Source organism: Pogoniulus pusillus, chromosome 21 (genome assembly GCF_015220805.1).
Source record: "Pogoniulus pusillus isolate bPogPus1 chromosome 21, bPogPus1.pri, whole genome shotgun sequence".
In the NCBI taxonomy this organism is placed as follows: domain Eukaryota; kingdom Metazoa; phylum Chordata; class Aves; order Piciformes; family Lybiidae; genus Pogoniulus; species Pogoniulus pusillus.
The window spans coordinates 12,530,038-12,543,030 of record NC_087284.1 but is presented as its reverse complement, the minus strand read 5'-3'; the positions used below and the strand labels follow the sequence as shown (position 1 = coordinate 12,543,030).

The following is a 12,993-nucleotide window of genomic DNA, read 5'->3' as shown; positions in this document are numbered from 1 at the left end:
CTGCAGCTTTAACCCTTTCAAACACAAGCAAACTGTTATACTAACATATAAAACAAAGCCAAAGCACAAAAATCAACCTTCTTATGGCTTCCTTAACTAAACTACAGCATCGTGCCCTATGCAGGTGAAATCTCAGTGTTTCACACTGTGTAACTGTGAATCACATTTTTTAGCCTCTACAGTCAATTTGAGCATTTTCCCCATCCACGTCAATCAAGCTGTCATACACCAGGTGTGCCAAAGAACACCCAGGGACAGTATATCATGTGTCTTGTTGACAAGCCCATGTGCACCCCTACACAACCCACGTGCAAGTTGGGCCTTTGGTACAGATTTAGAGAACCCCCTGGATTCCTGTCTCTGTGATGTAGTGAAGTGCTCTTTATCACATGCACTCCCTACACTTGACACCAAAGCTGGCTGGAAAATAGCTGCCAGTGCTACTACCCATAGCTCCACATTTCCATAGCCATCAGTCTCTTACAGCTGAAGCCACATGCTGCTTCTCAGCAACAAGAGACATGTCACCCAAAGTATCAACCTGTAAGCGGAGGGTTCACCATCAGTGAGGAAGGGGGGTGGGTATTTTTGAGCCAGTTTTGACACAGTATGACACTAAAGTAACACTCTCAGTGTTACTGAGTCCAGCACAAACCACCATGTCAGCTTTGGTGGTTTCCTTCTAGAAGGAGAATCTCTTAATATCCAATACATCAAATGTACTTTTAGTAATGCACTAGAAACTCATACTTAAACAGAAGGCCTAAGTAACAGCTCTGCAACTCAAACACAGGCACAACGCACACGGTCACAGCTTTGAGTGCCCATAGCACGTACTACCAGCACCTTACAGGCTTAGGGATGAGAGCTAAGGTGTCACTCCCACCCTTTCCTCTGGCAAATGTTCCATTTGTCAGCAGCAAGAGATCCTGCTACAAAATGAAACTGAAGATTTATTTTCATTGCATCACTGGACTGTAATAAAAAGAGATCCACAGATCCACCTAAAAGTACCTCACTAAAATAAGCACAAATTGGGGTAAGACAATTTCAGAGGAGTTACAGAATGAGGAGATTTGTACTGCAGCTATAATCAATGAAGACCAAAGACAAACTGGCAGTTTGGCATGGAAATGCCTCAGCCATCGAGGAAGAAGTCTTCAGTCATTGTCACTCAGTTCAGTGACTGGTAAATTAGCCTGAGTAAGGTGTCTGGTTTGAACTTTCTTCTGTAGCAGATAAACAGTCAGGTAGAGCAGATGGATAGTGAGATGGCTACTAAAAGCTTCATAGATAACCCTCTGGCAGTATCACCCCCATAAAATACACAAACTGAAAAAAAATCATAAGCAATAGTCCTGAAGCTCAGATATTGTAAGGTAGTTAAGAGCCAACAAATAGGTTTATAAAGTGGCCCAGGCAATTGTCCATTTATTTCACAACGGAAAGCCAGCCACCTCTGACAACACACTTCACAAACCATTAATGCAGTGGAATTTGTTTATTGCTTCTAACTCTCCACATACACACGGAGAAGGAATTAATAAATACCACCAGTCAGAGCAGCACCAGCTTGCTAAACAGTGAGCCACTGAAGTTCAAAATGCTCCTCCTGCTAAAGTTTAGTGAAAATTTTTTCCCCCTGATCACTTCTAATAACCATCACCACAACAGCAGGAAGTTAAACTGGCAGAAGTTGCAGTCCGTGACACTGCAAGTTTTTATGTTTAGCATTTTGAACCCAGAATAGAAAAGAAACGATTCTGAAGTATGTTTTACTGAACACCTCACATGAAAAAGGTTGCACTGACACAGGTTGCAATCTCTGACACTGCAGGGTTTTGTGCATAGCATTTTAAACCTGGAATTGAAAAGAAGCAATTCTGAAGCATGTTTCACTGAATACTCCCGTGAAAAAGGTTGCAATCTCAGACCTGTAATGCCTCACTCCCACTGTGCTCTGAACGCTGAGTAGACACCCTCCACTTCACGCACACTCACATGTACATGCTCACGCGCACTGTCACACCACGTACTTCACTTCTAATAGTAAACGCGATAGAAAGGAATTTTATTTTTACACTTTCACACCACCTACTGCTAATTAATGTCAATCAGTGTCTTCTGCAGAGTACACACTGCAAATATACATGGCCTTATCCCTCATGGGGGTTGGCAAAAATTTCCACTGCTGCTAAAAACAATGTACTCTGCGTGATGGATTCACGCAGGAAGAACTCAGAGACATACAACTCTCCTGAGGGGTGATTAAAATGCTCTGACTTTTGGGGACATGTTTGTCTTGGTTGGTTTGTGCTCTTCTCCCCACAGATAGGACTAGGAAGTCATTCTGTGGTTCAGAAGAACCATTGCAGACTGCCCAGGGTGCAAGAGGGAGCATGGACTAGCCAGTACACCTCAACAGCTGCCAGTGACCGCGGCAGCAGTGGGAGAGAGAGGAAGAGAATTTTGCTGGTGACTTCAGTGGAGCCTGCATCTCAGTCCATGCTGTTTAGACAACCAAAGACCACAGCCAGACAACTGAATATATTGTCAGATACAGGCTATGTGCCTATACCTGCACTCCTCAGCTGCCATGTTAAGCATCACAGCAGCAGAAGTGAGCGGAAAAATCTTGCCCCTCAAACCCAAAGCAGCCAAACTTGGTTTTCCAGCACACACACTACTCACTTCTTTTTATAGACTGCATCTCTAGGATGCAAAAGTAAATCCAGCTCAGATGATTTCCCTGCTTTAACTTTTGTACAAGAGGAAGACAGAAAGCTAAAAAAAGGAAATTAGACACTTCATGAAATCCATGATTAAGACACAGAAACTAACAAGACAGATGGGCTGAAACATTCAGGGAGCTTCAGTTCATCAGCCCGTGTTTTTCCAAGATCTACAGCAAGCTATTGTCTTCCCCATTTAGAGATTTTAAATCCTGGCTTTCATTGCAATAATTTAACACCATTTCCGAACTTGGAGTCCCCTTGTTGGGTACTCCAAAATAAACCCCAATATCTACTCAACCAGCACATGGCCCTACAATCTAGCTGTGGGGTTTTCCTCTTCCTTGGCCTTGTTTTTTTTTTGAGGGGGATGCAGATTAAGAGCTGCTGCTGGCTCACAGAAGGTGAGTTTGCTGGAGAGGCAGAACAAGTGGCAGAGGGTGGGGGGAAAGCAAGAACCTGCTCAGGCAGCAGTTGGATGCACCTCACTGCACTGCTAAAAATTTTGCTCCCGTGTGTGCACCCACAGGAGGAGCTGCCATCACTGGCTTTAGTTAGGTTATTACTGTACAGACAGAAATACAGAGCCAGCTGCACAGCTTCTGACAAATTCTCACAAACTGAACACTCTGAAATGAAGGGCAAATTGCTTCCAGCAAGGGAGGTTTGCCCCTCCACAAATTTCTTGCGCGCAACAAGGCGTCAGGCTGGTCCATTCCCCCCCCACCCCCTGCATCCCTTCTTCTATCACAAATTAAGACCTCTTTTCTACAGGGTGCACAAAGGATCCACTCACCCAAGGCAAAAAGGAGGGGGTAAGAGAGAAGGAGGAGGCAGGGGAGAAGGAAATCTGTGACCGTGCCTGGCAAAAGCCAGTGATCAGCAGCAACTGCCGAACGCTGAGTCACTTCTTTCCCTTCCACCTGGCGAGTGGCTGCCCAAATCCATTCAGCAGAAAGCCTCTTTTCATCGAAACTGGCATAAATCTGAAGTAATTCCCTCTGTTTCAATGGAGCTGCTCAGGATTTAGGGCAGCGTGACACGACAAGCAGAATCCCGGCTGTTAAGATCTACAAGCCCAGGTTTTCCTGCACGAGACCACGCTGCACTGCTCTTGCGTGATGCTCGCTGTGCAAAAGCACTGATGCCATGGCTGCTTCTATTTTTCCTGACGCCCTCATCTCCAGCAGATTCTCTGCAAGCAACACCTTTGAAGAAATCACCCTCTTTCACATGCTTCAGGCGTCTTCCTCTTTTTTTTAAACAATCTATGAACAGAAGAATGTTTAAGAATTTGAAATCTTTTTTTTTTTTCCACACTAGATTTTTTTCCTCAGATTTCATTTAATGCTCTAATTCTGTTCTGCAAAGACTTACAAAATTATTATTTTTGAACATCTCACTGGACTGTGTGAAACAGAGTTCAGAAGACAGCAGAAATATCTTCTGTGCAGATGATGTGTGAATAAAGCAAGGGATGAGATCAAGATTTAAGGAATACCAATCAGCTTTACCAGACAATTATCTATTCTATTTATGTTCTCAGCTTAAGAAAAACCCTTGCTAGAGGATTTATGCATGCACTGGAAGGTTCCTATAAGCAGAGTAAGACCCTAAAAAAACCCCTGTTTTCCCCCTCCAGTATGCAAGGCAGTGGCTACCAGAATAACAACTGGCAAACGAACACAAAACCCAACCTTTGCAAGTGAACTCTTTTAAGAGAAGAGTTTCTGCTTCATTATAAGCACAACTCCTATATTTAAAAAAACACACTCATACAGAGCAAGGGGCTGACAAGCTTTTAGAAACACATGCAGTGAGTCTTGTCTGTCCTGGTTAAGTACATTTACAACATTCAAGAATAGAATTGAACTGCCTAGAAACAGCAGTGTTCGTGTAGTTCTTTCAATACGGGGAACACGGAGTGCTCTACAAATATTAATTTAGCCTGAACAACAGTAAGGTGTGCAAATATTACTTCCAGCTTCAACTGGAACAGATAGAGCACAGAGTAACACAGAGGGGGATTTTCAGCAGTGGTTCAGGCAGTCAGCTCACAGCCAGGGTAAGCTGGGATCTTGCATGTCTGCCAGTGCTTTCAATACTCCTGCTGTGATGGACTTCCTAGACATGCTGCATAGGCAGAGCCTGAAATTGAAGCCCTGATTTTTTCTCTTCAGAAGACCCAGATGGGCAAATATTTTCTGTATCTTGACTGCTTATGCTGTCAAAATCAAGCAGGTGGTGCACAGACATGAGTACACCCCCCTTATCCCTCCCAGGTCCCAGCTACTCCAATCACGAGGCCCAGCTGGGACATACTGCTGTTCCTTCAACATCCACACTGGAGCTCCCTCCCCATGGAAACCCAGCGACGAGAGCTGAGCACGTAGGTTGTGCTCCAGAGGTGGCCTTGAGACAACCAGACACAGCACCCTGACTCACAACCTGGAAAGCAGGAGGCTCACTAGCTTTGATGTTGTCTGAGAAAAGCCCTTCTCACTTTTTGAGGACGAAGGGTGCTGAAGAAGCCCTGGGACTCATGTCATGAAGAAAGGGCCAGAGCAAAAGAGATGAAAACAATGTAGATGTAAGTGACCTGGAAAGAATGACCTGCAGGGTCTGTTTTTTATACTACCACTGCACAGAACAGCAGCAGAGGGAAGTGGAAGGTGGAACTATGCTTATCTCGAGGATAGACTATGTAGTGCTTCCACCTTTAGATCAGCAGCCAAAAGAAGGTAATTCTCATTGCAATGTGACACTTAAGACTATTCAACCCTCTCTCTCAAAAGCCTCGAGGTCAGCTTTTTAGAACTCTGGCAAATTCTTTAATTAAAATCATCCATGCTAACATCTGCCTCAGACTGATCTTCTGTGGGAAAGTCTCAGCAAAAAAATATTTCATCCATCTTAGAGAAACAGAGCAGGCAAATAAACACATAGCTTTGTGTTAAATTTACTTCTGCTGCTGCTGCCACTGTTGTTACTAATTTATTGAGATATAAAAATGGCTTCAGGATCTGGATAAAGCCTGAGAATATGGAAAAAATGTTTTCTCTGATCAAAGATATCTTGTTAGCTATTCTGTGAAAAATCACCCAATATTTTGTTAATTTTAAATCCCTGGGGCAAAAAAACCCAAACCAAAGGGCAGCTAAAGTCTTCAGACTTTTCATCAGTGTAGACTTCACACCTGGGGCTTCGACACAACTCCATACAAGCCACGGTATCGATGAAAGGCTCTGTCTTCACAGCATTCACTGCAAAATAGACGACTGAGCTCTTAAGCAGCTCTGGGACTTTTAAAGTTGAGAAAAATAGCTAGTAAGGAAAGATAAGTTATTTCATTCTTCTGTTCTTTACTTGGATTCATCCAGAAACAAGGAATAGGCACAGATAATGAAAGAAACACTCGGAACACCCTGTTAGTTTGATTTTTTTAAAGGAAGTAATTCCCTGTGAGCAGCAAAGTACAAGCACTTAAAATATCCTCACCACAGAACTCAGCAGGATGAATATTTTCTGGTCACTCAGCATGCCTGTATGGAATATTTATGGTCTGCTGTGCTCTAAAGTATTTTCCTCTTTCAGGAGCAACACTCAGAGAAGAGTGACACTGCAATGCCAAGTTGCCCTCTCTGTATTCCAAGGGACCTAGACTCCAAATGCCCCCAAATGCCACTTCTTCATTGTCAGAAATCTTTGTTAACAAACTTCTCTTTTCTTGTTTCTGTGAATTGTGCTTTTCTTTTTTTGTTGTTTGTAAACAAAGAAACTAACAAAAAGCCAGAATGTAGAAAGGCTCTGCCAGAACTCAATTAATAAATAATGAGCATCGAGTGTTTTTGATCATTTCCTTCTGTCTGAGTCTCACAAACTAACAGTAAAACAGAGCATGACCCTTTACAGAACAATTTTACTATCACATTACAGTCTCAATGGAAATTAAGCAGCACAAGTTCGACACTTGGGATGGGAAATGCTCAGCTTACTTGGTGCAGCATTACCCACTGAGATGTCCACTGTAAGCCTGTAGAGCAGGATTTGCAAAGCATCTATCCCATCACAAAGCAAAATCTTGCACAACCTGCAGAGACTTTTTCCCCTACTAGTACCTGATGCTTTGCAACTCTCAGAGCTGTACTACTTTGCAGAGCTTTTCATGCTGTGTGGATAAAGACCTAACTTGAGCTTCAGTTCAGTCAGTTCCTCAAGATGCATGAATCCAGAGGGAATGGTACAGATGGGCAGAAGAGGAGAGGAATAAAGACATCCCTTATACAGAGGTGAGAGAAGTGACTTCCATATTCCAAACTGGAAAAAGGAAAGGAGGGAAATGATGGCAGTTTGAAGAAGGGGAAGAAGGCAAGACTTGCTAGAAAATCATGTTTGGTCACCTGGAAAAAATAAAAAAGATGACCAAGGAACACCTTTTGCCACAGAGATACTGTACAAGAATAGAACAAACACAAAGAGGGACAAATACATGAGCACTTTCCAGCATTTTCTTTAAAAATTTGGGCCAAGAGAACAAATCCCCATCCTGCCTCTGTTGGCACAAGTTTACTTGATGGGTATATTTTCAATTGTAAGATATGGGAGATAAAAAAATCAGTATTAATAATATATTTTTATGCCTTGGTGTTCCTGAGCACACCATCTGTTTACATTTGGAAGCTGCAACGAGCGAGGTGCCTGCCATACATGCTGAATTGCCAGGATCCATGAAGTGGGTGAAAAGTCAAGATTTCCATGACCTCAACTCAAATTTGACTAGCACCAGCACCAAGTGATCTCTTTCCAAAGCATAAACACGTCCTTTATAAAAGGCTGGAATGCCAGTACTTTAAAGGCACAACTGTCTGTGTGTTGTAATCGCTCTAATGAATAAAATTCAATCATATCTACAAGGAAAGGGGATCTGCTTTTTTGAGACATCACTGAAAGGATGCAAATTATATGGATCACAACACTAAGAAACCTGATGACAAATGTAAGGGAAATTACCCTTTGCGTATTCTGTGCATGACCCCCACACGTTTTGGTGGACTGCAAGGAACACGAACTCAACAGTTCTGTTTTGCTCTCACATCAATAGTTAATTTTTTCCATATCTGTCCATTTTTAATGTGTGCTTGCTCCCTTTTTTAAACTACTTAATCTGCTTTGGGCGCAAGGAAAAGAATGGAATAGACCTCTTGGATGAATAACATGCACAGGCTTTCTCAAAAGAGGCAGGCTGGCAATCAGAGAAAAGAAGAGGACAACTTTCTTCCTCTGCCTCTTTAAGATACCATAGCCTTTCAGGCAGACAGCGAATGCTGCATTCAACTAACAGAACATGGGTATCTCTTAGTAACTGTAGCTATAATTGTAGGTACTGCTTCATCCTATTACTGTTATAATTGTCCAAAACATAATGATCAACTGAATTGCCAGAATTTCTGATGAACACCTTAATTTTTATGTAACAGGGGGGAAAGAACCTCACCCTCTGACTGTCATCCCTCCCTCTCCTTATTCTGCTTCTTTGGCACCAAGAGCGTTCAAAAGCAATAGGGCTTTGCCTCCCGTCAATGTCTGGCAGCCCTTTCTTACAACTAAAACATTGATTCAGTGGATGCTTTGCCCACTATTACAGATAACTTGCCTTCCCCAAATCTGAGTCTCTTGAGAACAATTCAGAGTTGCTTTATTTTTAATAATTCTCCAACTAGTACACCATTTAGTACCTAGTAAGGATTGGTTTTTGGCATTTTCCTCTGCCACATATGATATTTGCATGTGGTTACTGCAAATTACCAAAAACTGGTAGTCAAAATAAATAGTCTACATTGTCATATTTACTCATACACAGAGTACAGATCTTGGGCAAAGACACATTTTGCCTCTCCCGTAGTTTCATTATGGTAAGGCATAGGCATGAAGAGTGCTTCCCTTTGCACGGATACAGCATTATCATTCATTCCTCCTGCATGGTAATAGCATGCTGGGCAGAGCAGCAAGAGTAAGAAAGGCAACTTTACCAACTCTTAAGTCCCTGTATTGACAAGAACAAAAAACTCCTGCAGAGACAAAATACTACACTAACTGAATCACTTAATGCAATCAGTTACTCCTCCTAGATTTTAACCTGTTTCACTGGAAATCAACTTTTTATTAGCATTATTGAGGTAGCATATCGTGATTTATTCTTACTCATTTTTTTTTGAGCTCGAAGTATTTTTGCCTCCTACATCTTCTTTTTTTTTTTAAAGGAAAAGATAGCCCAATAAAAATTTAATGAGAAAAAAAAGTAGCAGAAAATTCAACAGCTCTGATTCATAGGGTCAGAAGAAACTGGGAATGCCCATTACATCCAAATACTACTTGCAGTCTTTCTTCTTGAACATTTACTATCTTGCATTTTTTCTTTCTATTCCCCTGCAATAACAAATGGACAGGCCAATCACATCACACTTAATCACACGTACTCTTCACATAATGGACTCCTGACATATCATCATCCCATACTTCCAATAGTTGTGTGTCTTCTTGCTACCACATCACAATAAACTGTCAGAATAAACAACCTCTGGGGAGTGTGTGTGTCTGTGGCATTTTCACAAGTTTAAGAAAGACAGAAAAAGGTGAAGAGGGGAAAGAGAGAGGAGGAGAATAGGAGAGAGCAGTATTTATGCTATCACATGGGAATGCATGCCAAGAGGAGAGCAACAACGCTTCACAGTAAAGCTCGAGAACTAAACGGTCTGCAACAATGCACTGATTCGGGGTGCTGCGCACTCCCTGCTCTCACGGCTGCTACAGAAAGCAGGTCACTGTCTCACTCAGCATTCAGCTGAGACACAGACCATCATGTTCCCTGCAGCAGCCAGCATGACAAGAGGTGTATCAATCATCAGCCACCAGTGCTTCCAAGCCCCTTTACTTACTACCATCACATGCAGACATCTACAACACAAAACGGGGAGGTAACCACACTGATACAGTAGCAAATATCTGTCGGTTGTTCTACCGTGACACAGAGGTCAAACACAGCAGTGAAGGGCTACTGTTTTAAAGACACGACACTGAGAAAGACAAAGAAAAAGTATCAACTTACCACCTCATGCAACTAAGCCAAGTAATCTTCTCTCTCCAAACGGGGAAGGAACACTCAATACCCTCATTAGCTTAACTGAAACAAGTCTTAAGAGGTTACTTCTCAGTACTTGAAAAACATTCCTGCAAGCGTTCGGGGCACACCCCAGGAACACCTGAGCGCACGCGTTAACATGTGCATCTCATAAGCCTGATTATTCTCTCACTAGCATCAGCTGCCCTTAATTTTAACAGCAGGAGACCTGGGCCTTTTTGACAGCTGTGTTCCTTCTCTGGGCTCTATAAATGTCATAGCTTTATTTTATTGGTGAAAGACATATTTTATAAATTAACACTAAAAGCATTCTTGTCTGTGAGGTTTTTTTGGCCCCTGTTGTGTCGCTGAATTCTTGAAGGTCAGATGAAGCAGTCTGTAGAAAGGGAGAGAAGAAAATGCTCTGCTATATCCTGTTAAAGAGCCTCCATAGTAAAAAGACAATAAATAGCTGATTTGTTACATGGCTTTGAGGGCAGCCACGAATGCTAAGACCACAGTTAAATGAACCCAGCCATGAAAGCAGCAGCAGCAGCTCGTCCTGTACTGTATTTGCATTGGTTAACTCTTTTTATAATTCAAGTCCAAGACTTTGTATTGTTCTATTTCCGCCTATTCCTCGGCTCTAGATTCCCTTTGTGACACTTTTATCAATGGAAAATCGAGGGAGGGGTTTCCAGCTGAGAGCCCATCAAAAACCAGGAGGTTCAGTCTGGTTTTCTTGCTTGCACTGCAAGACACATTTTAGCACCAGTAATAAAAGAAAAGCTACACAAAGAGAAAGAAGACATGACCTGAAATTATTTTATCATCACAAATGCTGCTTGGCTCTTTATTCTCTGGTACAGTTAGTCTCACACGTCGTCACAATCATTTGCTCGTTCAAACAGAGCTCCTTGCAAATAACCTATTTGTATTAAGGGATGATGACAGGTAGAATTCCAGGGAAATATGAAAGGAAAGTTAACAGCACCATCGGTCAGACCTACTCTCTGTCATGCCCTTGCAATATTTTCAGATTTATAGCAGCAATATCACAATTTAAAAAAATAAATAAATAAATAGATATATAAAGAAGAGAGTAAATTTATTGTGTCCACTGCAAGAGGCGGGGAAAACACACACAAACAACGAGGGATGGCAGGCTAGGAGCTGTGCAAGATGGATTCTGCACAGGCACAGCTATGTGGCTACACCTGGGGCAGTCATTACAGAAGCAGCAGCACAGGCACAGCTGCAGCCAGTTGAGTGCTTACATCAGAGTTGTAACCTTAGAAGGTGGTTTTGAAAATGAGATCATTTGCAGTAAGAGGATTTTCAAGGTAAGTCAACAGATAGATCTGGTCTCATTTAAGTCCAGGAAAGACCATTAGTCATAGATTGGAACATTATGGCAGCACAGACCATTCATCTTGGCACTTTGTATAGTAACAAGAGAACTCATATAAATGTCTGGGAGCACCTGACACATCTCCACACAGGTGGCAGCTCCTTGAACTCTGAAGCTACCTACTGTAGCTATTTTCATATGCCACCAAGAAGCCCTAGCCACTCCCAGCCTCTCAAGCAAAAGGACACATGCCTCAAAATCTTCAGTAGGCAATTTTTCAGGCACTGCAAGTGTCCCAACACAAGAAAATTGTCTTTCTCGCTCATACCTTGCCTGAAGAAGATGACTAATGGAGGTACAGTGTTTAATGGCTCTGCTGAGAAAAGCACCATCAGATGCAACAGAAATCTCCTATTGCCAAAAGGCCACCTGTGGAGGTGGTGAAGTAACAAGTCCCGGAGGTGTTTAAGAGGTGGCTGGATGAGACACTTAGTGCCATGGTTTATTTCATTAGAAGGGTTAGGTGATAGGCTGGACTCAATGATCCTAGAGGTCTTTTCCAACCTGGTTAATTCTGTGATTCTACCACCCCAACTGCCTAAGCTTAGCAAAGCTACAAGAGGATGAGAGCAAAGCTGAAAGGAGAATACAGGGGTGGTGAATCAGATGCAAAGGCTGCCTGCTCAGACACAGGCAATACTCAAAGATGTGTCTCTTGATGAAAGAAAATTGGCAGTCATCATTATCAATAGCCTAGGAGTTCAGAAGACACCCAAAAAAGCATGGTATGACACCCAACTCCTAGATAGTGTATTTTAGTCGTCTGGACAACTTCTAATAATATTTTCAAATGGGCCTAAGAATCTCAGGTCTGTAAACACAGAAAATAGTAAACCAGTAAAACCTGAGAACTGCCTGATAGCATTCTTGGAATGATTACTGCAGACCTGTTACAAGAAAGAAGTGTTTGAGGAGGCTCGACTGCTAGACATCCCTGTAGATGTTCCTACCAAGGGAAAATGCCAAGCAAGTGGGATTAAAACACTTGCAGTGTTTGTGATGAGATTGGTGACTAAGTACCTTAATTTCTAATGCCATAAAATCCAAAGGGTTTTTTTTTTAATAGGCTGCTGTAAACCTGGTTGGACTGGATGATTTTGGAGGTCTCTTCCAGTCTGGTTGATTCTATGATTCTATGGTGTGTCCTCTGTTTTATGAGATTTCATAAGTGTTGGTTCTATCCTTACTAAACAAATAAATGACCTGCATCAGTGACTACAACAAGCCCATGGATCTGGGGTTTGTCTCCATCGCCAACCATTACAACACAGAGAGAAAATCTCATTAAGTATTTGAATGTGATGCAGCTTAGCAGAGAGTTAACGAAATGACCAATCCAAAACTAATCTGTGTGTGGAAAAAAATATAATTTGACTTGTGCAAAGTCATCAAAAGTAACTGAAGGAAGCCTGCAGGATCCTGGCAGACACGACCAATACTATGTCATGGACAGAGGGGACAGCAAGAAATATCTTTGAAAATGTCCCTTCTCAGCTCCAAATCTAGAAATCAGAAGGTCACATTAATCAAAATCACCAAAGAAACCTTCCTATCACTTCTGATCAGCACTCTGCCTGTCTAGGGTCTCACCCTTCACTGTGGGCAAACTTAAAGACATCAGAAAAGAAAAAAAAAAATCAATAAGTAAAATTTTAAAATTAAAATCACCATACTCACAACTCAAATGTAGTAATTTCAAGCCAAAAAATGAAGTAAGGGAAAGATTATTTCCT

General features: G+C 42.1%; 1 protein-coding gene across 10 annotated transcripts in view; it reads right to left on the bottom strand.

The window, feature by feature from the left end:
• The window catches only part of ATXN1 (ataxin 1), a 234,074-nt gene that overhangs the window by 137,433 nt on the left and 83,648 nt on the right, over window positions 1-12,993 (bottom strand). Inside the window, exon 5 of one of the 10 annotated variants that reach the window (XM_064160976.1) lies at window positions 9,838-10,246. The exons of the other annotated variants lie outside the window; for them this stretch is intronic. The gene's annotated coding sequence lies outside the window, so the exon portion shown is untranslated. The remainder of the gene's footprint in view (window positions 1-9,837; window positions 10,247-12,993) is intronic. 10 annotated transcript variants of the gene reach the window in all.